General features: G+C 44.8%; 3 non-coding genes across 3 annotated transcripts; 1 reads left to right on the forward strand and 2 right to left on the reverse strand.

Annotated features, from left to right (window-relative positions):
* The first annotated feature begins 4,676 nt into the window (after positions 1 to 4,676).
* On the forward strand, positions 4,677 to 4,758 carry TRNAS-GCU (transfer RNA serine (anticodon GCU)). Its single transcript has one exon. It is a non-coding gene; the product is annotated as a tRNA-Ser (tRNA).
* Positions 4,759 to 7,047: 2,289 nt separating this feature from the next.
* On the reverse strand, positions 7,048 to 7,129 carry TRNAS-GCU (transfer RNA serine (anticodon GCU)). The gene has a single exon. It is a non-coding gene; the product is annotated as a tRNA-Ser (tRNA).
* Positions 7,130 to 20,719: 13,590 nt separating this feature from the next.
* TRNAN-GUU (transfer RNA asparagine (anticodon GUU)) lies at positions 20,720 to 20,793 on the reverse strand. Its single transcript has one exon. It is a non-coding gene; the product is annotated as a tRNA-Asn (tRNA).
* Between the last annotated feature and the right edge of the window lie 5,059 nt (positions 20,794 to 25,852).

A 25,852-nucleotide genomic window follows, 5' to 3' on the forward strand; every position in this document is an offset into this window, starting at 1 on the left:
GAGAATATATAGTAGGCTTTAGCTTAGGAAACTCGGTCACAATCTGTATATTTCTCGCAGCTGACTGGGAGAAACATACGACGATCGCCTTGCGCTTACCCAGTAGTACACGAGCGCTATCTGGCGCGAACTTTCTCTGCCTACATCCCTATTAAGACAACGGCTGCCGCCTTCCTTGTTCTATCGCTGTCTTAGCCCCTCGTAACCATAAGACCTGTCAGAGTCGGTGCGACGTAAAACAATAGCTTTCTTTCTTTTCTTTTCTTTTCTTTCTTTCTTTCTTTCTTTCTTTCTTTCTTAATCCTGGAGCACAAACCTTCTTCAGTTATATCACAAACGTTCGTTATTATTACGACATGACAAAAATAAGGATAATTTGGGGACACTTTTCATTATATATTATCACTAAGGAACAATGCAGGGCAGGCACTGTCTTAAGGCTCACAAACAGTAGTTTCGATATCAGTGAGAGAATTTATTTCGAACACTGAAGGCATACTTGCACTCGATGTTCTTTGCAAAATGCCTTACAACAACCAGCACAAAACTTTCTTGTAATTCTCCTCTTTTTCGATGGACATATGGGGCAGTAGGGTTGGGCAGACCGCAACAGTCAGTTGTTCCGAAACATTACAAGCTTGAGGTGGAGTGTTTCGGTACAGTGTGCAGGCACACGGCACACGGGACTGTAGTTGCGCGGTAGAGAGAACTTCGTGAGGCAACATGACATGACATGACATGACATGCTCCGCGTTAGCGGGAATGAACCTGTACCGGACGTGATGTGTGTAGTTACGGCCAGCATAAACATGCACGGAACGTAAAGGAACAGTCGGAACACTGAAATTCGCACCCAATAATCGCGTTTAAAGGCTGATTTTAGGTAAAGATTTTTTGGACAATATGAAATATTCATAACACGGTTACAATGGCAGTACAGGTGTTTACAACTAACTAATCCAAGGATATTTTCACCACTTGAATGTATCGGACTGCGAGTAATTAGTGCCAGGATAAAACTTCACGGCACGTGAAAAAGCAGTCGGAACTTTGAAATACGCACCCAAAAAATCATGTCTCAATGTTGTGTTTAGGATAGGAATGTTTTCATTCATTCTGAAATACACCTGTCACAATTACACTGGCAGTAGATGTGTTTACAAATGTCACAATATTATTTTCACCAATTAAAAATATACTCGCACAATTGAAGAAATATTCGACAGTACCCTATTTACGTACACAATATACAAGAGGAACACGAAAATAAAAATTAACCCATACATGCAGAACACGAAAATAAAAAGTAAAAACTATTTACAAGCGGAACAAGAGATCAAAAATAAAACTATACAACCAGAACATAAAAATAAAACTTAAACACAATATAGGCCTACAAGCAGAACACGAAAATAAAAATTATGGGATGTTAGAGTTTGAAATATCTCGTCATCGTGACGCTTGAAAATCCCTTTGCAGACAAAAGAGAAAAATATAAATTGCATTTCACTCTGTCCGGTTTTATTCTAGAAAAACGTCCTAAAGAGGACTCCGGTGCGACATTTTGCAAAGTTTACCGTCTTTCGTGCGGTTATGTTACTAGGCTTCGATGAAAACTCTCTTACAAAACAGTTGAAAACAAACAGAACATACTACGTTATTCGCATGTACCGAAGGCCAGTTACCGGTGCAACGGAACTCACAGAACAAAGTGGACGGGGCAGAACACGGGACACGGAACACTCCAGCACGTGGTGGCACACAGCCGGTATTGACAGTCAGCTAGTAGGCTAAAGGCAGTGCATAGTGGCGCTTCTGACGGGACAGCGAGTCTCGCTTGAGAATGTTTCGGAACAATTGATACTTGGTGTTCCAGAATGGCGGAACACAACTGTGCACCGGAACAGTGTGCCGAAACAAGAACATATTGCCCAACCCTATGTGGCAGATAGTTCCTCTCGGGGCAGATGGTGTTCCAGCATTTTCCTCACGATGGGATTCGATTCCAAGGACTGACTATACCGGGTGGTACAGCTGCCTCTGTTTTCCCCGAACATATGCAACCAGCTAGGATTTAAATGTCTCTTAGTCCTATCTTGCGCAACGTCTTACAGCAACTTTATGTGCAGTTAGCCTGATATAGACTTCTCCGCACAATGAAAAAACGGTACAAGGGGCAGTAAGTGAGGCGAATCTCATAAACACTGTACCATTTTGTGTAAAGCGGAGTCGTATACTTCAGTCATTTTTAAGAAATGTTACTGTACTGTACAAACTATAGTCACACCCTTAGCTGTCGGTAGAGTATTGTGCACCTGATTGGTTCGGGAGGCTATTTCCTTGCGATAGAAAAGGGTGGTCACGCTATCATAGAAAACATGATACTGAGCTCGATAGCTGCAGTCGCTTAAGTGTGGCCAGTATCCAGTAATCGGGAGATAGTGGGTTCGGACCCCACTGTCAGCAGCCCTGAAGATGGTTTTCGGTGGTTTCCCATTTTCACACCAGAAAAATGCTGGGGCTGTACCTTAATTAAGGCCACGGCCGCTCCCTTCCCATCCCAGCCCTTTTCTATCCCATCGTCGCAATAAGACCTATCTGTGTCGGTGCGACATAAAGCAAATAGCAAATAGAAAACGTGATAGGTTAGGACCAGTTACAGACATGTCAATTCACCGCCATTTTGTATAATCTCATCACATCGAAATTCATAAAAACGTGTTTTTACAGTATTTTATAATCTATGGCACGCAAATACTATACAGCAGATGCGATAGCTTACGCCATGTAATTACTATCGTTTCAGCGTTCAATGAAGTCATAAAACTGGACCATAAGGCTGTAACACATCAGTATACGAAGCGAGAACTTTCGCTCTGCGTGTGAATACACAGTTGTAAGAGTGGAACGTTCACGCACGAATTAGCTGCGCGGGATTAAGCATGTTAGATGTACGTGCATAAGCTAACAGACAGCAGTGAAGTTTCGAAAGGTGATTGAATCGTTCTTTTCTAATCTTCATTTCGTACTCTTCTAGGCATCTTTTAGGAAGCCTTCACTTTTCTGAAGTCTCGGAAATTCTTTTCTTCTTTTCCTTCTTTTCCTGCCGCTTTTTCCCACACCTGTGGGGTCGCGGGTGCGAACTGCGTCGCACATGTGGATTTGGCCCTGTTTTTACGGCCGGATGCCCTTCCTGACGCCAACCCCCTATGGAGGGATGTAAGCACTATTGCGTGTTTCTGTGGTGGTTGGTAGTGTAGTGTGTTGTCTGAATATGATGAGGAGAGTGTTGGGACGGACATGTACACCCAGTCCCCGAGCCAGAAGAATTAATCAGAAGCGATTAAAATCCCCGACCCGGCCGGGAATCGAACCCGGGACCCTCTGCACCGAAGGCCAGTACGCTGACCATTCAGCCAACGAGGAGTTATAATAAACAGACATAACAATTATCGCCACGTAAGCGCCGACTACGGACAAATTCATTGCGAGTACCACCTACAACATTATACTGGACTCATTTAACCAAGGAATAAGTACGGCGCGCCTCTGTGGTGTAGTTGTTGTTCTAATTAGCTGCCACCCTCGGAGGTCCGGGTTCGATTCTCGGCTGTGCCACGAAATTCGAAATGTGGTACGAGGGCTTGAACGGGGTCCACTTAGCCTCGGGAGGTCAATTGAGTAGAGGTACCTAACTTCAGGCCACGGCCGCTTCCTTCCCTCTTCCTTGTCTATCGCTTCCAATCTTCCCATCATCCCCCACCAAAGGCCCCCGTTCATCACAGCAGGTGAGGCCGCCTGGGCGAGGTACTGGTCATCCTCCCCAGTTGTATCCCCGACCCAATGTCTCACGCTCCAGGACACTGCCCTTGAGGAGGTAGAGGTGGGATCCCTCGCTGAGTCCGAGGAAAACCAACCCTGGAGGCTAAGCAGATTAAGGAAGAAAAATACTCTTAAAGGCATTCATAGTTAAGGGTCAACGTATTAAGTTTTAACTTCCTTAAGTCGCAAAAGTCACTTTTCTTCTTCTTCTTCTTTATCTGTTTACCCTCCAGAGTCGGTTTTCCCTCGGACTCAGCGAGGGATTCCACCTCTAACGGCCTCAAGGGCAGTGTCCTGGAGCTTCAGACGGTGGGTCGGGGATACAACTGGGGAGGATGACCAGTAACTCGACCAGGCGGCCTCACCTGCTGTGATGAACAGGGGCCTTGCGGGGGGATGGAAGATCGGAAGGGATAGACAAGGAAAAGGGAAGGAAGCGGCCGTGGCCTTAAGTTAGGTACCATCCCGGCATTTGCCTGGAGGAGAAGTGGTAAACAACGGAAAACCAATTCCAGGATGACTAAGGTGAGAATCGAACCCACCTCTACTTAGTTGACCTTCCGAGGCTGAGAGGACCCCGTTCCAGCCCTCGTACCACTTTATCAAATTTCGTAGCAGAGCCGGGAATTGAACCGGGGCCACCAGGGGTGCCAGGTAATCACACTAACCACTACACCACAGTGGCGGCGTGTAACTTTTCACCTTTGAAAGAAGGCATACATCCTAAAGGAATAACAACATGCGGCTTTCTTATGGCAAACGGCTACAACGAATGTAGCTCACTGCACTTATTGTCAGCATTATTACACACCCATTCAAACAAGTAATTGTGCACGTTCGAGTTAACGTGACCGGACGAGGTGGCCGAGTGGTTAAGGCGTTGGACTGCTAATCCAATGTGCTCTGCACGCGTGGGTTCGAATCCCATCCTCGTCGGATCTTTTGCTCACTTCTGTTCACTGTCTCTTAATCGTCACCCTTCTGTTTCCAAACTAGTAGGCTCGAATCCGGCTTGAGGACTATAACAGTCGAGGTTATTCAAATGCGACAAATTGGTTTTTGGATCTTACACATTTAAAACTTTTCATCATCATCATCTGTTTACCCTCCAGGGTCGGCTTTACCCTCGGACTCAGCGAGGGATCCCACCTCTACCGCCTCAAGGGCAGTGTCCTGGAGCTTCATACTCTGGGTCGGGGATACAACTGGGGAGAATGACCAGTACCTCGCCCAGGCGGCCTCACCTGCTATGCTGAACAGGGGCCTTGTGGAAGGATGGGAAGATTGGAAGGGATAGGCAAGGAAGAGGGAAGGAAGCGGCCGTGGCCTTATGTTAGGCACCATCCCGGCATTCGCCTGGAGGAGAAGTGGGAAACCACTTCCAGGATGGCTGAGGTGGGAATCGAACCCACCTCTACTCAGTTGACCTCCCGAGGCTGAGTGGACCCCGTTCCAGCCCTCATACCACTTTTCAAATTTCGTGGCAGAGCCGGGAATCGAACCCGGGCCTCCGGGGGTGGCAGCTAATCACGCTAACCACTACACCACAGAGGCGGACTTTAAAACTTTTGCGGAACGATATTTTGACATTGCAGCGTGTCAGCAAAAATCTGCAGAAGTGGAAGGACGTAAAATAAATATTTTAAAACTTTTCATAACGGTATCTGTTTAACTTCCAAATTTGACTTTTCCCCCGTACTCAGCGAGGGATCACACCTCTACCGCCTCAGTGGCGGGGTTCTGGAGCGTTAGATATTTTGCCGGGGAATACGACTGGGATGAAGAACCAGTACCTAGCACAGGAAGCCTTACCTGCTATGCAGAACAGGGGCCTTGTGAGTGATGGGGAAATTAGAAGGGATAGACAACGAAGCCTCCGCTGCGAACTACGTGACCTTGCCGTGGTGGGAAGGCTTGCGCGTCCCAATGAAGGAGGTAGGAGATCCGCAAGTGCAACCATATCGGATGGGTATCTGTCGAGAGACCACACTAACGAATGGTTCACCGAAAGGGGAATAGCAGCTTTTCGGAAGTTGCAAGGGCGGCAGTCTAGATGACTGACTGATACGGCCTTGTGACAATACTCAACATGGCTTAGCTGTGTTGATACTGCTACCGGACTGAACGCAAATGGGAAACTACAGCCGTAACTACAGTAACTCCCGAGAACATGCGGCTCTCTCTCTGTATGAATGGTTTAGTGATGATGGCTTCCTTATTCTTTTACTACTTCTTAATCTGTTTACACTCCAGGGTTGGTTTTCTCTCAGACTCTGTGAGGGATCCCACCTCTACCGCTCACGGGCTGTCCTGGAGCGTGAGACTTTGGGTCGGGGGATACAACTGGGGAGGATGACCAATACCTCGCCCAGGTGGCCTCACCTGCTATGCTGTACAGGGGCATTGTCTGGGGATGGGAAGATTGGAAGGGATAGACAAGGAAGAGAGAAGGAAGCGCCCGTGGCTTTAAATTAGGTACCATCCCGGCATTTGCCTGGAGGAAAAGTGGGAAACCACGGAAAACCACTTCGAGGATGGCTGAGGATGGATGATTCCAGCCGGGAATCGAACCCGGGCCTCCGGGGGTGGCAGCTAATCACACTAACCACTACACCACAGAGGCGGACGATGATTTCTTCCTCCCGAGTAAAATACTCCGGTGAATTGTCACCCATTCGGATCACCGGGTGGGGACTACACGAGAGGGGGCGATCATCGGGAAGATGGATACTGACATTCTGCGAGTCGGAACATGGAATATTAGAAGTTTGAATCGTTGTGGTAGGTTAGAGTATCTGAGAAGTTAGATGCAGTTGTTATTTATGGTTATTAGTATGATTAGATGCCAACCGCGGAGGACCGGGTTCGATTATCTCATCTACCACAAAATTTGAAGATTGGTACGAGGACTGGAACGGGGTACACTCAGCCTCGGGAGGTCAGCTGTCTAGAGGGGTTCGATTCCCGCCTCAGCCATCCTCGAAGTGGTTTTCCAAGGATTCCCACTTTTTCTCCAGGCAAATGCTCGGATATTACCTACCTTAAGGCGACGGCCGCTTCCTTCCCTCTTCCTTGTCTATCCCTTCCAATCTTCCCATTCCCTACAAGGCCTGCTGTTCAGCATAGCAGGTGAGGCCACCTGGGCGAGGAACTGGTCCTCCTTCCCCAGTTGTATCTTACTAGGGTCGAAGAACCAAGTGCATAACGGAGGTCGTTATAAAATTTCGACGAGGATGGGATTTGAACCCACGCGTGCAGAGCACATTGGATTAGCAGTCCAACGCCTTAACCACTCGGCCACCTCGTCACGAGATAAAACAGACTGTCAGAATACATTATACAATACATTGCTTGCACTTGGAACGGTATGGTACGTTTGGCTATTTGTGCATCACTCATAATTCGGTACCGCCCCTGCACTTTACATTGAAAGTTAGGATGTGAAATCTTATGAATCTTACCTCGTATAACATGTAGGAGAGGTAGAAATGTTCATTAACACTGATGGAGACACACCACCCAGCCCTAAATAGTCACTTTATTTTTATAGTAAAATCTATTGACCACCTTTGTGGTGTAGTGGTTAGTGTGATTAGCTGCCACTCCCGGAGGCCCGCGATCGATTCCCGGCTCTGACACTTAATTTGAAAAGTGGTACGAGAGCTGGAACGGGGTCCACTCAGCCTCGGGAGGTCAACTGAGTAGAGGTGGGTTCGATTCCCACCTCAGCCATCCTCGAAGTGGTTTTCCGTGGTTTCCCCACTTCTCCTCCAGGCAAATACCGGGGTGGTACCTAACTTAAGACCACGGCCGCTTTCTTGTCTATCCCTTCCAATCTTCCCATCCCCCCGCAAGGCCCCTGTTCAGCATAGCAGGTGAGGCCGCCTGGGCGAGGTACTGGTCATCCCAGTTGTATCCCCCGACCCAGAGTCTGAAGCTCCAGGACACTGGCCTTGAGGCGATAGAGGTGGGATCCCTCGCTGAGTCCGAGGGAAAAACCAACCCTGGTGGGTAAATGGATTAATCTGTATAGGCTGACAAGGGGAGACAAGAGCTATGGGGTCTCCAATTGCGCTGAAACTTTGGGTGGATGATCTACCTCAAAAAAAAAGATACATGTCCAAGGATTTGTGAGAATTAAGGCGTATGAGATGTAGGAACAAGGCATATCATCAAACACATTCGACATTGTTCAAATTAAAAACTGTAAAGTCTTGAGGATTTGCCTGGTGTGAAAATGGGAAACCACGGAAAACCGTCTTCTAGGCTGCCAAAAGTGGAGTCGAACATTTTCCTTTTCACTTCTGATAACTGTTCTTTACAATTTAGTTTTCGTCGCACTGACAAAGATAGGTCTCTTTGCGACGATGGGATATTAAGATGTTAGGAGCGGGAAGGAAGTAACCGTGGCCTTAAGTGAGGTACAGCCCCAGCATTTGCCTGGCGTGGTTTCCCATTTTCACTTACTTGAGGCCACGACCGCTTCCTTCCCATTCCTAGGCTTTTCCTGCCCCATCGTCGCCATAAGACCTATCTGAGTCGGTGCGACGTAAAGCAAAATAGAAAAAAAAGTTATTGGACACCCCTCACTGCCCAGAAAACTCTGGGGAAATAGCCGACTTGAGCCACATCCTACTGTCATGTATGAGTACTCCCAACAGCAGAACCGTCTGTACTCTTCTCTAGTGTTAAATACCCCACTACCAACCACAATTGTCATCCTTTTCTTCTTTTACAGTGAAAATCCACAGCGTGTTTCCAGTCATTTGACTGGGTCAGGAATGAAATGAATGAAGCCCTCCATCTAGCGGCGAGGATAGTTACTGTACCGGCTGCCGAAGCTTGTCGCACTCCTCTGGAGCAATGATTAACGAATGGCAGATGAAATGAAAGTATATTAGAGAGTGTTGCTGGAATGGAAGATTACAGGGAAAACAGGAGTGACTGGGATTCGAACCACGGAACCCAGCGATGAGAGGCCAGCACGCTACCTCCTGAACCACGGACGCTGTCAGTCAATAATCATTTTTAGACCCACGGTCATATACTACCCCCATAAGGTGGAGTATTGATAACGTTATTTATATGTTATTTAATTTTCGTCCAACTAACTACTTTTACGGTTTTCGAAGACGCCGAAGTGCCGGAATTTAATCCCGAAGGAATTATTTTACATGCCAATATATCTACTGTCATGAGACTGCCGTATACCAGCACTTTAAAATACGACCGGACTGAGCCAAGATCGAAGCTGCCAAGTTGGGGCCAGAAAGCCTACGCCTCAATCGTCTGAGCCACTCAGCTCAGCTTGAAGTATGGTACTGACTTTTAATACACTTTATAGATATATAATACCCGTATTCGTCTGTTTGTAACAGCGATTTTGAGAAAGCTATAACGTGTTAACATCCATAACTCAAACCTAACTCCACAATTTGTCAATATTTATCAGACTGTAGTATTAGTTAATAAGTTATGACCCTTTACGAACCACGAAGATGTATGCTTGTATGCTCCCTCACTCTGTAAATGCTGGCCGTATAGTCTTCTGAGGCCGAACGCCATTAGTAAAATAAAAAATCCACGGAAAACCATTTTCAAGGCTACCGAAAGTGGGGTTCGCACCCAAATGATTAGTTTTGACATGCGATGGTCCGCGCCTTCAAACAAGTCCTATTCGGCATGAAAGGAGTTTGCAATTTTCACACAAATGGACAAAAGTGGATGTAGGAAACACAGGACTGTTCCATGAAGAAAGCATTTCTCTGAAATACCTTATGTTTTTATCACCTCCACCAAGGAAAATGCTCACAATTATACGTATAAGCCAGTATATAGATAAGTAACTGCTATCAACAGCTGACATACTTGAAGTCTCTTGTCTATGAAGGAAACCCTTGAACATGATTTTTACACCTGCCGTTTCGATATAGATCGATCGAATGATATATTCTACCATTCATCATTGGTCTCCAAATAAAACAATTCACATTTTGAACGAGGCGGAAACCGAAGATTTTGTAGTAATACTGAACCGAAATTTTCTTCTTCTTTCTTAATCTGCTACCCCCCTGGGTTGGCTTTTCACTCGGACTCAGCGAGATATCCCACCTCTACCGCCTCAAGGGCAGTGTCCTGGAGCTTCAGACTCTGGGCCGGGGTGAAACAACTGGGGAGGATGACCAGTACCTCGACCAGGCGGCCTCACCTGCTATGCTGAACAGGGGCCTTGCAGGGGGATGGGAAGTTTGGAAGGGATAGACAAGGAAGAGGGAAGAAAGCGGCCGTGGCCTTAAGTTAGGTACCATCCCGGCATTTGCCTGGAGGAGAAGTGGGAAACCACGGAAAACCACTTCCAGGATGGTTGAGGTGGGAATCGAACCCACCTCTACTCAGTTGACCCCCCGAGACTTAGTGGACCCCGTTCCAGCACTCGTACTACATTTCAAATTTCGTGGCAGAGCCGGGAATCGAACCCGGGCCTCCGGGGGTGGCAGCTAATCACACTAACCACTACACCACAGAGGCGGACCACTCTGTAAATGCTGGCTGTATAGTCAATCAATCAATCAATCAATCAATCAATCAATCAATCAATCAATCAATCAATCAATCAATCAATCAATCAATACTGATCTGCATTTAGGGCAGTCGCCCAGGTGGCAGATTCCCTATCTGTTGTTTTCCTAGACTTTTCTTAAATGTTTTCAAAGAAATTGGAAATTTATTGAACATCTTCCTCGGTAAGTTATTCCAATTCCTAACTCCCCTGCCTATAAATGAATATTTGCCCCAATTTGTCCTCTTGAATTCCAACTTTATCTTCATATTGTGATCTTTCCTACTTTTAAAGACGCCACTAAAACGTATTCGTCTACTAATGTCATTCCACGCCATCTCTCCGCTGACAGCTCGGAACATACCACTTAGTCAAGCAGCTCGTCTTCTTTCTCCCAAGTCTTCCCAGCCCAAACTTTGCAATATTTTTGTAACACTACTCTTTTGTCGGAAATCACCCAGAACAAATCGACCTGCTCTTCTTTGCATTTTTTTCCAGTTCTTGAATCAGGTAATCCTGGCGAGGGTCCCATACACTGGAACCATACTCTAGTTGGGGTCTTACCAGAGACTTATATGCCCTCTCCTTTACATCCTTACTATGACCCCTAAACATCCTCATAACCATGTGGAGAGATCTGTACCCTTTATTTACAATCCCATTTATGTGATTACCCCAATGAAGATCTTTCCTTATATTAACACCTAGATACTTACAATGATCCCCAAAAGGAACTTTCACTCCATCAACGCAGTAATTAAAACTGAGAGGACTTTTCCTATTTGTGAAACTCACAACCTGATATTAACCCCGTATATCAACATAGCGTTGCCTGCTGTCCATCTCAGAACATTATCGAGGTCACGTTGCAATTGCTCACAATCTTGTAACTTATTTATTACTCTATAGAGAATAACATTCTCTGCAAAAAGCCTTATCTCTGATTCCACTTCTTTACTCATATCATTTATATATATGAAAACATAAAGGTCCAATAATACTGCCCTGAGGAATACCCTCTTAATTATTACTGGGTCAGATAAAGCTTCGCCTACTCTAATTCTCGGAGATCTATTTTCTAGAAATATAGCAACCCATTCAGTCACTCCTTTATCTAGTCCAATTGCACTCATTTTTGCCAGTAGTCTCCCATGATCCACCATATCAAATGCTTTAGACAGATCAATCGCAATACAGGCCATTTGACCTCCTGAATCCAAGATATCTGCTACATCTTGCTGGAATCCTACAAGCTTCAGTGGAATAACCTTTCCTAAAACCGAACTGCCTTCTATCGAACCAGTTATTAATTTCACAAACATGTCTAATATAATCAGAAAGAATGCTTTCCCAAAGCTTACGTGCAACTCATGTTAAACTTACTGGCCTGTAATTTTCAGCTTTATGTTTATCACTTTTCCTTTATACACAGGGCTACTATAGCAACTCGCCATTCATTTGGTATAGCTCCCTCAAGCAAACAATAATCAAATAAGTACTTCAGATAGTCTTCCGAGGCCGAACGCCATTAGTAAAGAAAACCGTGGAAACCCATTTTGGGGACTGCCCACAGTGGGGTTCGAACCCAAATGATTAGTTTTGACATAGGACGGTTGCGTAGTTAGACTTCCCCTTAGAACAATAATCATTACCACCATCAAAAGCATCTAAAGGACCGCGCCTTCAAACAAGTCCTATTCGGCATGAAAGGAGTTTGCAATTTTCACACAAATGGACAAAAGTGGATGTAGGAAACTGAAGACTGTTCCACGAAGAAAGCATTTCTCTGAAACACCTTATGTTTTTATCACCTCCACCAAGGAAAATGCTCACAATTATAAGCCAGTATATGTATAAGTAACTGCTATCAACAGCTGACATACCTGAAGTCTCTTGTCTGTGAAGGATACCCTTGAACATTAATTTTACACATGCCTTTTCGATATAGATCGATCGAATGATATATTCTATCATTTATCATTGGCCTGCAAATAACATAATTCACATTTTGAATGAGGCGGAAACCGAAGATTAAGCAGTATTACTGAACCGAAGTTGACTTGCAATATAGGGCATTCTGGAAAAACGTGTTCCGATTCTGTTCTATCCAGCACAAGGATTTATCAGGCAGTCATCTGCAATCGATTCCAAAATACAGCTGAGAAAGAGCGATGTCTCTTTCCTCCACAGAGGTACCTGATGTCAACTTTAATAATTAATTAAACTTGTTAAGTTGACCCTGTCCGCCTTTATGGTCTAGTGATTATTCTCGGGAGGTCAACTGATTATAGGGGATTCGATTCCCACCTCAGCCATCCTCGAAATGGTTTTTCCGTGATTTCCCACTTCTTCTCCAGGCAAATACCGCGATGGTACCTAACTTAAGACCACGGTCTCTTCCTTCTTTCTTCCTTGCCTATTCCTTCTTATCTTCCCATCCCCCACACGGCAGGTGAGTCCGCCTGGGGGAGGTACTAATCCTCCTTCCCAGTTGTATCCCCCGACCGAATGTCTCACGCTCCAGGACACTGCCCTTGGGACAGTAGAGATAGGATCCCTCGCTGAATCCGAGGGATGAACCAACCCTACAGGGCAAAATGGCTAAGAAAGAGAAAGAGAGAATGTTGACCCTACTCATTCTGTGGTTTTCAACACCGATGGCTGTACCAATTTGCAGAATCATATCCTGCAGTGTACGAAAAACGAAGTGTAAAGTGGAAGTTAACGTAAGTTAAAAGTTTATACTTTGAACGCCGGTGACATTATGCTATTATCTACCATTGTATCGCCTAATGATGTATTAAGACTGCTGAGAGTGTGTTCTGAGAGATAAGGTAAAAAAGAAGAAAAAGAAGCTAGTCTAGTACATTGAGACAGGCATTACCAGCTGTTGTAAGCCCTGACCCCGCTATTCTTCAGCAGAGGTCGAACCGTGTCAAATTTCATTTTAATTTATACCGTCATTGAGACGTTAGTACAAGCATGTGCATACGCAGCTGATATTGTTAGACTAGGGTAGTTTATTTTTCTTAACAAGAAATGTGGACAAAAATTCAATGGATCTTGCACATTCTCCCAGTTAAAACAAACATATGTTGTAAATTCTATTCCCAACGGGTCTTGAACTCGCAGGCCGTTCTTGGTTGCACGGAGTTCAACCTGAAGAGCCTGGTGGCATGTGTTTCCAGTGAAGTATTGAAGTAAACCTGTTTATTTGTGTTGCATTAAAATAATTGTTCACTATAAAGGGTAAGGGGAGAACGACACATTGCGGTTTCCGACCAACAGATTGAAAAGCATTGGAAGATGTTATATACTAAAGAATCGACTCTCAAAGATCGTAATTTTCATTTTTAGCACTTTGATATCAGGAATGATTGATATTTCTTTTGTCTAAATTCTTAGGATGACATTCATTCTGTGCTGTCATCTATAATCTCCAAATCAACCAACTCCCACATAAAATGGTATTTAAAATTTTGCAACGAGGAAGTTTGGTAATGTGGGTTGGTATCTTGTTGCACAATATCGTCCAGTTGTTGCAATTTACTTTCTTCAAATATCCCATTAAACCATTCGCCTCAGAGGTTGGACGAGACCCCACTGTTTCCTAAATGGGCTTTGAATCAGACGAGGAGTATGTAAATCTGATTATTTAATTTCTACGAACAGTTAAAGAGTAAAGCTTTCCTTCCCTCTTTTTGTTCGTTGCATTATTTGTTTTTCTTATTTTTAAGTCTCACATAGTGAACCAATACATTGCAATTTTTTCTGATTGAATGTGTCTTAATAATAACGTTACTGGTTTTACGTACACGCACGCACATTAATGGTGTCCCGACATAAACAATCAACACTGCCCCACTCCAGTACTGAAAAGAAGGGGAGAGAGTGAAGGGGTAGTGTTGAAGGCCAATCCAGTACAAAACATGGGGGAAGGGAGTGAAGGGGTAGTGTCGAAGGCACAATGACTCACCTTCTCGCATAACGCACTGCTGCATGGACTGCATGCAGACAGCCCGCTACAAGACTTCGTTGTGATCGAATGGCGGATGTATTGAAGTACAGCATTAGGTTACCTACTCGTCCGGCCCCGCGGTGTACGGGGCAATGCGTCCGGCCGCCCCGGATTCGATTCCCAGCCGAGTCAGGGGGTTTTGATTGTAAATGATTATATCCCTGGACTGGGGACTGCGTGTTCGTGTCGTCCTTAACGTTTCTCACATTCAACACTCAACACTTCCGAAATTCCAATTACATGCAGGTTCATATATTGTGCAAGTAAGGGCAAAAGAACTCTATAACTCGACGCCCCGAACAAATAGCATTTTAACATACAAAAATTAAAAAGTTGTCTACTCTGTTAATTACAGTATTAAGAGCTAAAGGAGGTTTTTAACCGAAACGTATTCTATACTAGTTAGGAATATTTTGTAGCTGCGTTATATCGGGTCTACCAATCCTTCTTCACCTCGTTCTTGTCATATTTCGATCCATCTCCAAACTGTCTTAAGACTGCATGGTATTGCTTGTGCTATTGCTTGGGGGACCATGTGAGCCTCCCACATGCCACTGATACGGCCGCGATTCACCTGTGATAAGATATGAGCCATCTTATTACAATGTTACAGTATAACGCCGGAATACACACACTGTGTATTCAGCACTACCTGTTCACTCCCTTCCCCTCCTTTTCAGTACTGGAGTGGGGCAGTGTTGATTGTTTATATCGGGACACCATTAATGTGCGTGCGTGTACCATTAACTATTTTTATGGTCTTTTGGAGATGTCAACGTTCGCAAAATTTGTCCTACAGGAGTTATTTCAAGTTCCGATAGAAAGCTGTCACATTTTAGCCCCTTCAAACATGAGACTGAGCCGAGATGAAACCCGCCAAATTAGGGTCAGGAGGGCAACCCTCTACCGTCTGAGTTACCCAGTCCGGTGAAAGTGTTACATAATGTGAATTATAAATATCTGAGTGTGATAAAACACTGCTGTGCAAAACTTAAGGACGAAAGTAACTTTCGCATGTTGTGTCACTGCCAAGTAACATAGCTCGATGAAATTTGAACCATACATAGAAATGCTACAGTATGGCACGGTAGGCAACTGAAAGGAATATGCGATGAGACAAACAGAAATGGCACTTTTATACAGATACATTATAGCACACGTAAGTCACTGTGACTTATGATTAGGGCCCGGATGTTTATGCAGTAATAGGTTAGAATGCAAACTTACTGAAGCGAGTAATAAGTAAAGTCTACCCGCACGACGGTAATGCTATGAGATTTGCATAAACAATAAGGGTTCGGCCCATTAGAACCCCTAGAATTTATGTTACTCTTACTACATTACGTTAGAGCGGGCAAGTCGACATTTCTTACTAACAAAATTATTTAGTAATAAAATTACTTAGTAGGAAATGTCGACTAGCCCGCTCTAACGTAATGTAGTGGGAGTAACATAAATTCTAGGGGTTCTAATGGGCCGAACCCCTAATGATTATGCAAAGCTCATAGCATTACCGTCGAGCGGGTAGACTCTAATTGTTACTCGCTTCAGTAAGTTTGCATTCTAACCCAGGGGTTTCCAATTAGTAAGAGCTCGAGGGCCACATTGGAAACCTTAGGTATGATCGCGGGCCGCACTTTAACAATAGGCCAATATTCGTAAAATTCTACGAATAGAACAGAGGTACCAGTATGAAATAACGTTCATAGTTCAATTGAAATGAAGGTATGATAATTTTAATTGCTTAATACATTATTGTACACCAGCATAAAGGAGTGAAAAAAATTAACACTATTATACCCAGGATAATTGAATTCAGAGGAAGATAACCCAACAATGACAGTTCTTTTGAATTTTTCATATTTGACGAATGACAAAAAATGCCTTAAGAATAACTGAAATTAATCATGTAGTCAAAACAAAACTTAAAGGACCATTTAGTGGTCGATCAGCTGCATCTACCAATGAATGAACGTCTACCTCCAGCTCTGTTGTTGCTAATCTCAAAAGATGCAGCAAGGAAGAATCTGAAGTCGACTTCTGTGTTGATTTTTTATGAATTTCATAGATGAAAAAAATCGATGATTCTTCCCCGTGTGTAGTCATCCAAATGTTGTCTCCGGGCCATGTTGTAATGAATAACACCACCACAGTGCACCGTGACGGGTCGTTGATTGACTCACACTGTCTTGTCACTTTCCTTCAACTGCCTCTTTTTGTGGGGCAGACCCATTTGGCGCTATAGTCGCGCTGACTTCACACCAGGTTTCAATGCATGTGTGGGAGACCTCTGGCACCATGTTACTGAACTTTCATTATTTTCCACCGAGTAGTTGATATGTTATGTAGCTTTATCTATATCGTCCTTAATGCCCGGTTTCTGGAACGTGAGATATCGAACCAATAGGGGTATCGAATGGTTAACTTGTGTTTTGGCGTTGGACGAACGTAAGATACATCTATCGGTTCGATAAATCGCTTGCTAACTTAGAGGGCCCTGACCAGGAGATATCTATTTGTTAACCTGGTGACGCGTGCGCAGTACTTCGGTAACAGCAACTAACATTGTGTTTGTTAAAATTTTCTATGGCTATCTCATCTTCTTTCGACGAAGATATTGTAGAAATGGTCAACATTGTAGAACGACCACGATTATATTATCGTCGGTCTGATGTTCTAATGAAGTATAGTGAAAATGAATTCAAAGGCAGACTGAGACTGAACAAATATACTGCCATAGGTTTGGTAGAGGTTACAGGCGACAATTTGCGTCCTGTGACAAATAATTTTCCATTGTACCCTGTTGATCGAGTATTAATTACGATACCCTTTAAGACTCATATTTGTATCTGTGACTGCATTCGTGTCCATAAAAGCCCTGGTTCCAGTAACTGAGTATAACAGATAATTACACATTCATCCTAGTAGGCCTACTGCAGGCCTACTTGCATTGACAGTGAGCATATACCGGTACTCTTATCGTGGGATTGTTTTTAATTAACGATATTACATTACAAGGAACTAACAGGTTATATAATTATGTTAATTACCCGATATATATCGTTAAACTGTGGTCAAACAATGTTCATATTTTGGAATAACAGGGAAGAGATACCGGTACGGTATACTTATAAGGCTCAGTGCAAACAGGATCGCGCGTGGCACATGCTACTGGTGTGCATATTTCATTAGATATCCTCAAACAATGTCAAATTCTTCTGACAGTCCTTAAGCACTACGAAACTGTCACCAAGAAGAACTAGTCGAATACCAATTTCTCGCTGCATGGCAAAGAGGGGATAGTTGGAGCTGCACAGAAAGCTCAAATACGATGCATTACTTGTGCGCATGCGCCTTGCAATTTAGGGAACAAATCTAATGCACAAAAACAAAGCAGTACGAGGGGTGGCATCTAGTGTGTATTTATGGAACTTGATCAATGAGCCAATAGTTGACAGTTCGATAAGTTAGCTCTTATTCCGATGTGCAACGCAGCGAAGATCTATCGAGTCGACAGCTGTAACAAAGCAATAGCTATCTGAAAGATATCTCACCATTCCAGAAACCGGGCATGAGTTTTGTACAGCAGTGTAGATATATGTAATGAAGATGATGACATATCTTCTTCTTCTTCTTAACCTGTTTACCCTCCATGGTAGGTTTTCCCTCTGACTCAGCGAGGGATCGCACCTCTGCCACCTCAAGGTCAGTGTCCTGGGGCTTCAGACTCTGGGTCAGAGGATACAACTGTGGAGGACAACCAGTACCTCGCCCAGGCGGCCTCACCTGCTATGCTGAACAGAGGCCTTGCGGAGGGATGGGGAGAATGGAAGGTATAGACAAGGAAGATGAGGAAGCGGCAGTGGCCTTAAGTTAGGTACCATCACGGCATTTGCCTGGAGGAGAAGTGGGAAACCACGGAAAACCACGGAAAACCACTTCCAGGATGGCTGAGGTGCGAATCGAACCCACCTCTACTCAGCTGACCACCCGAGGCTGAGTGGACCCCATTCCAGCCCTCGAACCACTTTTCAAATTTCGTGGCAGAGCCGGGAATCGATCCCGGGTCTGTGGGTGGCAGGCAATTACACTAACCACTACACCACAGAGGTGGACTCATGACATCTCAGTACATCATTAACTGTCAGTAAGGTTCAGATGGTAAAGGACTGAAACCCAGTCAGGGCGAGTTTGCCGCTGAAGCGCTGCAGACAACACGTAGCGGAAATTGAAAACACTGAAGACCTTTTTTACTTAGATATGTACTATGTATCGGTTCATTCCTCCCCTAAAGGGGAAGGCGGGCGTATAAGATGGTGACGCCTTCTCTCTGGCCAGGAGATTTGTGGTGGTGATGTGTGGAGAGGGTAAGGGTTTTGGCGGGCGTGGCCTATACTAGAAACAGTTCCGGCATTCGCCTAGTGCAGGAGAATGGAAAACCACGAAAATCATTTTCAGGACAGTCGACGGTGGGAACTAGCCCTTCTCCGTCTCCCAAATGTAGAGGTGTAGAGCCACGGTAAAGCCGTGGCCACTTGTATCTCGAAGCCTACTCCTTAATTGCAAACCTGGTAAAGGAAACAATCCAATTAATTATTCCTTTACTGGAAAGTGTAACGTGTTGGGAATACTCAAAATAATTAGTATGTTTTGAGTTGTGACTGAGGGGCGCACTGTCTACGTTGCCGGTGCCGCCTCCTGCATCATGCAGAAAAATCAAAATTATGTAACTTATATTCTTTATTTTATAATTTGTTTTTCATCATCATCATCATCATCATCTGTTTACCCTCCAGGTTCGGTTTTTCCCTCGGACTTAGCGAGGGATCCCACCTCTACCGCCTCAAGGGCAGTGTTCTGGAGCTTCAGACTCTTGGTCGGGGGACACAACTGGGGAGTATGACCAGTACCTCGCCCAGGAGGCCTCACCTGCTATGCTGAACAGGGGCCTTGTGGAGGGATGGGGAGATTGGAAGGGATAGGCAAGGAAGAGGGAAGGAAGCGGCCGTGGCCTTAAGTTAGGTACCATCCCGGCATTCGCCTGGAGGAGAAGTGGGAAACCACGGAAAACCACTTCCAGGATGGCTGAGGTGGGAATCGAACCCACCTCTACTCAGTTGACCTCCCGAGGCTGAGTGGACCCCGTTCCAGCCCTCGTACCACTTTTCAAATTTCGTGGCAGAGCCGGGAATCGAACCCGGGCCTCCGGGGGTGGCAGCTAATCACGCTAACCACTACACCACAGAGGCGGACATAATTTGTTTTTTTCTGTCCAAAATCTAGATCCACCAGATTCCCGTAACACATATTATCAGAAAGGATATGCTTGTCATCAAGCGGCGAAAAATTGAACCGATACATAGTACATGAAAATCCAAGTATCCGTTCAATTTCTTTCCTTAGATATGTACTATGTATGAACCGATACATAGTGCATATCTAAGTAAAAAATGTCTTCAATGTTTTCGATTTCCGCTACGTGTTGCCTGCAGCGCTTCAGCGGCAAACTCGCCCTGACTGGGTGTCAGTGTCCTTCAGTACCATGGTGAGAGTGCGTGGCGCTAGTGTATGATTTTCCGGTTAGGCACAAAGGCAAACTATGTTTTCTTTCCTTCCCCTACACTCGCTAAGCATGGCTTCTAAATTGACCGGTGAAGTATTCTACTGTGATTTGTTACAGAAACATTGAAGACGTTGACCGTTTCTTCAAAAGGTCATCTGAGTATAGGGGATTCGATTCCCACCTCAGCCATCCTCGAAGTCGTTTTCTTTGGTTCCCCACTTCTCCTCCAGGCAAATGCCGGGATGGTACCTAACTTAAGGTCACGGCCACTTCCTTGCCTATCCATTCCATTCGTCCTATCCCCCGACAAGGCCACTTTTCAGCATAGCAGGTGAGACCGCCTGGGCGAGGTACTGGTCTTCTTTCCCAATTGTATCCCCGACCCAAAGTCTCAGGGTCCAGGATACTGCCCTTGAGGCGGGAGAGGTGGAATCTTTCGCTGCGGTCGAGGGAAAAACCAACCCTGGACAATAAATGGTCTAAAAAAGAAAGAAATTTGTGGTTTGTGACGCATTGAGACATTAACATTAGATTGAATGTAAATGGTATCTCAATAATCTGATGCTCCCTTCAGTAGTGTGAAGGCAACGGCACACATGATATCTCCGCCGATTCTGTGTCTCTTTGAGAAGTCGAAAAAGCCTCTGGCTCCGACAGTAAGTCCCGTGACTTCAAAGTTCTTGATATTGAACATTATTAAATTCAAAATCTACGATACTTCGCAGCTTTCTAGCAACTCTTTTCCGGTAAAAGCTGTCGCCCCCGGGTGGGCTCGAACCACCAACCTTTCGGTTAACAGCCGAACGCGCTAGCCGATTGCGCCACGGAGGCTTCTGGTTATGGATAGTATAACAACATTAATCCTACGTGGCCAATTGTATCAATGAATTTTCATACTTATTTGTGTCTTAAATAGAAAATCATAATGCTTTTAACTTATAACAAGAGTTAATGCTGGTGACTATTGGTAAATATTTTTATGTGAATATGAAAACATATATACATCGCACACGACTTTCTGTCCGCCTCTGTGGTGTAGTGGTTAGTGTGCCACTCCCAGAGGCACGGGTTCGATTCCCGGCTCTGGCACAAAATTTGAAAAGTGGTACGAGGGCTGGAACGGGGTCCACTCAGCCTCGGGAGGTCAAATGAGTGGAGAGGGGTTCGATTCCCTCCTCAGCCACCCTGGAAGTGGTTTTCCGTGGTTTCCCGTGGTTTCCCGTGGTTTCCCACTTCTCCTCCAGGCAAATGCCGGGATGGTACCTAACTTAAGGCCACGGCCGCTTCCTTCCCTCTCCCTTGCGTATCCCTTCCAAACTTCCCATCCTGCCACAAGGTCCCTGTTCAGCATATCAGCATAGCAGGTGAGGCGGTCTGGACGAGGTACTGCTCCTCCTCCCCAGTTGTATCTCCCGACCCAGAGTCTGAAGCTCCAGGACATTGCCCTTGAGGCGGTAGAGGTGGGATCCCTCGCTGAGTCCGAGGGAAAAACCGACCCTGGAGGGTAAACAGATTACGAACGAACGAACACGACTTTCTAACATGGCACTGCTCTTAATCATGTCTTTTGTTACAATGTCCGTAAGATGTAGAGTGTCTGTCTCTTATGGAGTTATTTCCTTTATTTTTCTTAATCGATTCTAGAAATGACGGCATGGCCATAATTTGCTAATTACTTTTACTATTGGTCCAGGACTAAGCATAATTTGTGTTTGCTTTCTTTCTTTGTTAATACTTTTACCCTCCAGGGTTGTTTTTTCCCTTGAATTTGGCGAGGGATCTCACCTCTAATGCATCAAGGGCAGTCTCCTGGAGCGTGAGACTTTGGGTCGGGGATACAACTGGGGAGGAGGAGCAGTACATCGTCCAGACCGCCTCACCTGCTATGCTGATATGCTAGACAGGGACCTTGTGGCAGGATGGGATGATCGAAATTTATAGACCAGATAGACTAGGGAGAGGGAAGGAAGCGGTCGTGGCTATCCCGGCTTTTGCCTAGAGGAGAAGAAGTGAGAAACCACGGAAAACAACTTTGAGGACGGCTGAGGTTGGAATCCAACCACTCTCTACCCAGTTGACTTCCCGAGGCTGCGAGGACCCCGTTCCAGGCCTTGTACCACTTTTCAAATTTCGTTGCAGAACCTCAAATCGAACCCGGGCCTCCGGGAGTTTCAGCTAATCACACTAACCACTACACAACAGAGGCGTATTATTATTATTATTATTATTATTATTATTATTATTATTATTATTATTCCTACTTTATTGTTCTTTCTTTCTTTTTTCTTTCTTTCTTTCTTAATCTGTTTACTCTCCAGGGTCGGTTTTTCCCTCGGACTCAGCGAGGGATCTCACCTCTACCGCCTTAAGGGCAGTACTGTGGAGTGTGAGACATTGGGTCGGGGGATACAACTGGGGAGGATGACCAGTACCTAGCCCAGGTGGCCTCACCTGCTATGATGAACAGGGGCCTATCGGGGGGATGGGAAGGTTGGAAGGGATAGACAAGGAAGAGGGAAGGAAGCGGCCGTGGCCTTAAGCTAAGTACCATCCCGGCATTTGCCTAGAGGAGAAGTGGGAAACCACGGAAAACCACTTCTAGGATGGCTAAGGTGGTAATCGAACCCATCTCTACTCAGTTGACCTCCAAAAAGCTGAGTGGACCCCGTTCCAGTCCTCGTACCACATTTCAAATTTCGTTGCAAAGCCGGGAATCGAACCCGGACCTCCTGGGGTGGCAGCTCATCATACTAACCACTACACCACGGAGGTGGCCAACTTTCTTGTACCAAACGTACAGTATAACTGTGGCATAACTGTTTGTTCAGATTGTATGTCAAGATCTTTTAGCAACGACATAAAGCTTGGGCTCGGGGCACCAAACAAACAAAAAACTCGTTAGTAAAGCCGATTCTGGAACGCTGAGCTCTTGGATAAAGTATGCATTACTTTGCTAAGGATGTGCGGCTGAATCTCTTTAACCGAGTGCATCACTCAATAAAGAAACCCCCCCCCCCCCCAAAAAAAAGAGAGAAGTCTTGGTGCTGAGGAGTCATGTGAATGCTGTGGTGATCATGTCTGGATGTGGGATGAATGGCCGTACTATTCTGAAAAGATGGGGACAGCGATAAGCGTCCTTGTACATCGTTATGTGATACCGCACACTGTTGGAGAGCTTATATTTGGGATGTGAGATTTTTTTATACTCCCAAAGACTATGTGAGAAGATCTGTTGGAGCCGCAAGAAGACTTCTCAGCTGGCTCGTCCTAAATCTCTCGCCACAAGAATTGGTTAGCATTACAGCCGCAGCAGGAAAACACTGAACTACTAATATCGAGTTCTTTAAGGCACGAAGACAGCGTGAACGAATGTATAACCCCACAGTCTAGTAATGCCAGACCAAAAAAGACAATATTTCAGAAGATGGGATTTGCAAATTTCGGAAGACGTTTATAGATACAGGGCAGTCGGGAAAACGTGAACCGGATATTCTATATGAGCGTTAGTTATTTGGTCATCTTCAAATACATACATCGCTAACTCCGCAATTTGGATGAGGAAAGTGACGTCTGTCTACGTCAATTGAAATTAGTAAGAACCGGAAAATATTTTAATACCAATTGTATGAATGACAGATGCTCATATAGTTAGTACTAAGCTCCACGACATGAAATATTAAGCGTGGTGTGAACTAACCCCATAAGGGTAAAAGGGTTATTCTTTACAAAGTACACTCCTGCTAATAATTTGCCCGGTATTGCAACGAACTCTCTTGCTTCGAATGGAAGGATGCCCTCAAACTGGCGTGTAATGTTGCTGCAGTCCGAGCTGTGCAGGGGAGAAGTTTCGATGGTACCCATTGTCGGTGTTACCACAGTGAGATCGAAACCCTTTGACACGTCTTTGGCTTTTGTCCGCACAGTGAAACTCTTCGTCACATGCTAACCGACTATTTACAAAGCAGAGGATATACCACTCATGAATAAGTCTCTGAATTCGCTATACAAGGGATCACGAGGGGACTCAAAAACTGAATATGTACCGGTTCCAACCGTGAGGTTTGACTGAGTTCAGACCAGCCACAGGAGGCTGACTATAAAGCTGCGTTTACACTAGCGAAACTCCCTCGCGAAAGTCACTCGGGTGAAACTTTCTCGCTTCGAGTGAAATTTCGCACTACCCAAAACAGAGCGCAATTCAGAGCGAAAAATAGCGCGAGTAGACAAGCCTGAAAGCTTCAGTTCTGGTTTTGCAGCCAACATAGAAAATTATTTTGTCCCTCGAGCCGCTGCAGCTGTGCATTACCTTTTAGAGTTAATTTGCTTAAAATAGTCATTGTCACTGTTGTTTCATTGTTTATTCATTGTTGGACACCTACATGGGACCGTACTAAAATATTTCGTCATCATATAGTAGATTAGTGTCCTAAAAGTGTCGTAAAGTTAAAATAAATTTCAGTTTTTGTAAGAAATTGAAAGTATTGCGTTTTTCGTGCCGGTCAGTGTAAGTTCCTCACAATGACCCAAGAATGCTTCAAAATAGGTACCGGTAGGCTAAAAAAAGTAATGAAATGACAGTAATTGCTTACCTGATCCGGTGACTCTGCTCTTATTTCGATCTTTCGCTTCGATATGATCCCAGTAGCGCTTTCATCTTCCCTTTCAGTGTAGAAATAGGAAAGTTTAGTTGTGAACTAATTTCCTTCCACGCATCTTCTCTTTTATTGCGACTGAAATAGTTTTTGTTTTTGGGATTCCACATAAAATCTCTATTTTTGTAGAGCTCGATGAGCTGCAAGCACGCAACTACAGGGACCCCGTTTACACTGAGAGAAATTCGATGAGCGAAACCCTTTGATGCGCGGACAAAAACCGACTGACTTCCGGCTCGCAGCGAGGGCCCTCACTCCGCAATTATTCAGGGGTGAGGGAGCGTCTACACTAGGCTCAATTCCCTCGTGAAATTATTTCGCGAGGAAATTGCGCTTAGTGTAAACGCAGCTTAAGAAGGAGGCTATCTACAAACCTACTGTACAGTGCCCTACTATAAATCTACCAATACAAACACCTGGACCTATCCAGAAGCCAAACTACATCCTTGCATGTGATCAAAATTTGTTTAAGTTTTACATGTAGGTAGAGCTCTGCGCGGATATACAAAATAATATCCACATGCGCTCCGCATCCACACTTCCTTCATCTGCACCCGCATCCGCGAATGGTTATCCGCATCCGCAAAATGGTCATCCGCGGAGAATTTAAATATTTAACTACAATATATTACACCCAAGGTACTGAAACGGATAAATCTAATATAATAGGCCTGACATCTGGCACCAGAACCCCTACTGTGGCAGGTTTATGAGGGATTTTCTCTTCCGGCAGCTACCGACGTATTGACCTTTGTTCCTTCCATCCATTATTTGCGGGCAGGAGCTAACTGGCTCAGTTAGGCTTAGGTCAGATTTACGACTGTATGGTCAACGGTATGTCAACGGTCGCAAAAACAAGAGTATACCTGAGTGAAAATCAATAAACATCATTATTTCGAAATTATCAGCAAATTTATCCGCATTGCCATACAGTTTGTATACACCAAGACACTAACTTCGCGGATATCCGCGGATAAATCCGTGGATATCCGCATCCGCAGAGGGCTCTACACGTAGGCTCTTTCTTTTTCTGCCTCTGTGGTTTTCTCTGACCCTTAATACCACGCCTCAACACCACATAGGCCTACCCTACGCAAACTCTGGCCTTGGTAGCATGTTTTACATGGAAACAGGCAGATACTCTTTGTATCACTTCCCACTTCCCCCTGCTATGTCTTTTCTCCTTAGAAATCAATAGCATATCGGAGGCAATGTAGATTAGTGACGATTTCCACGCG

This window comes from Anabrus simplex, chromosome 3, assembly GCF_040414725.1.
Source record: "Anabrus simplex isolate iqAnaSimp1 chromosome 3, ASM4041472v1, whole genome shotgun sequence".
Taxonomy (NCBI): Eukaryota; Metazoa; Arthropoda; class Insecta; order Orthoptera; family Tettigoniidae; genus Anabrus; species Anabrus simplex.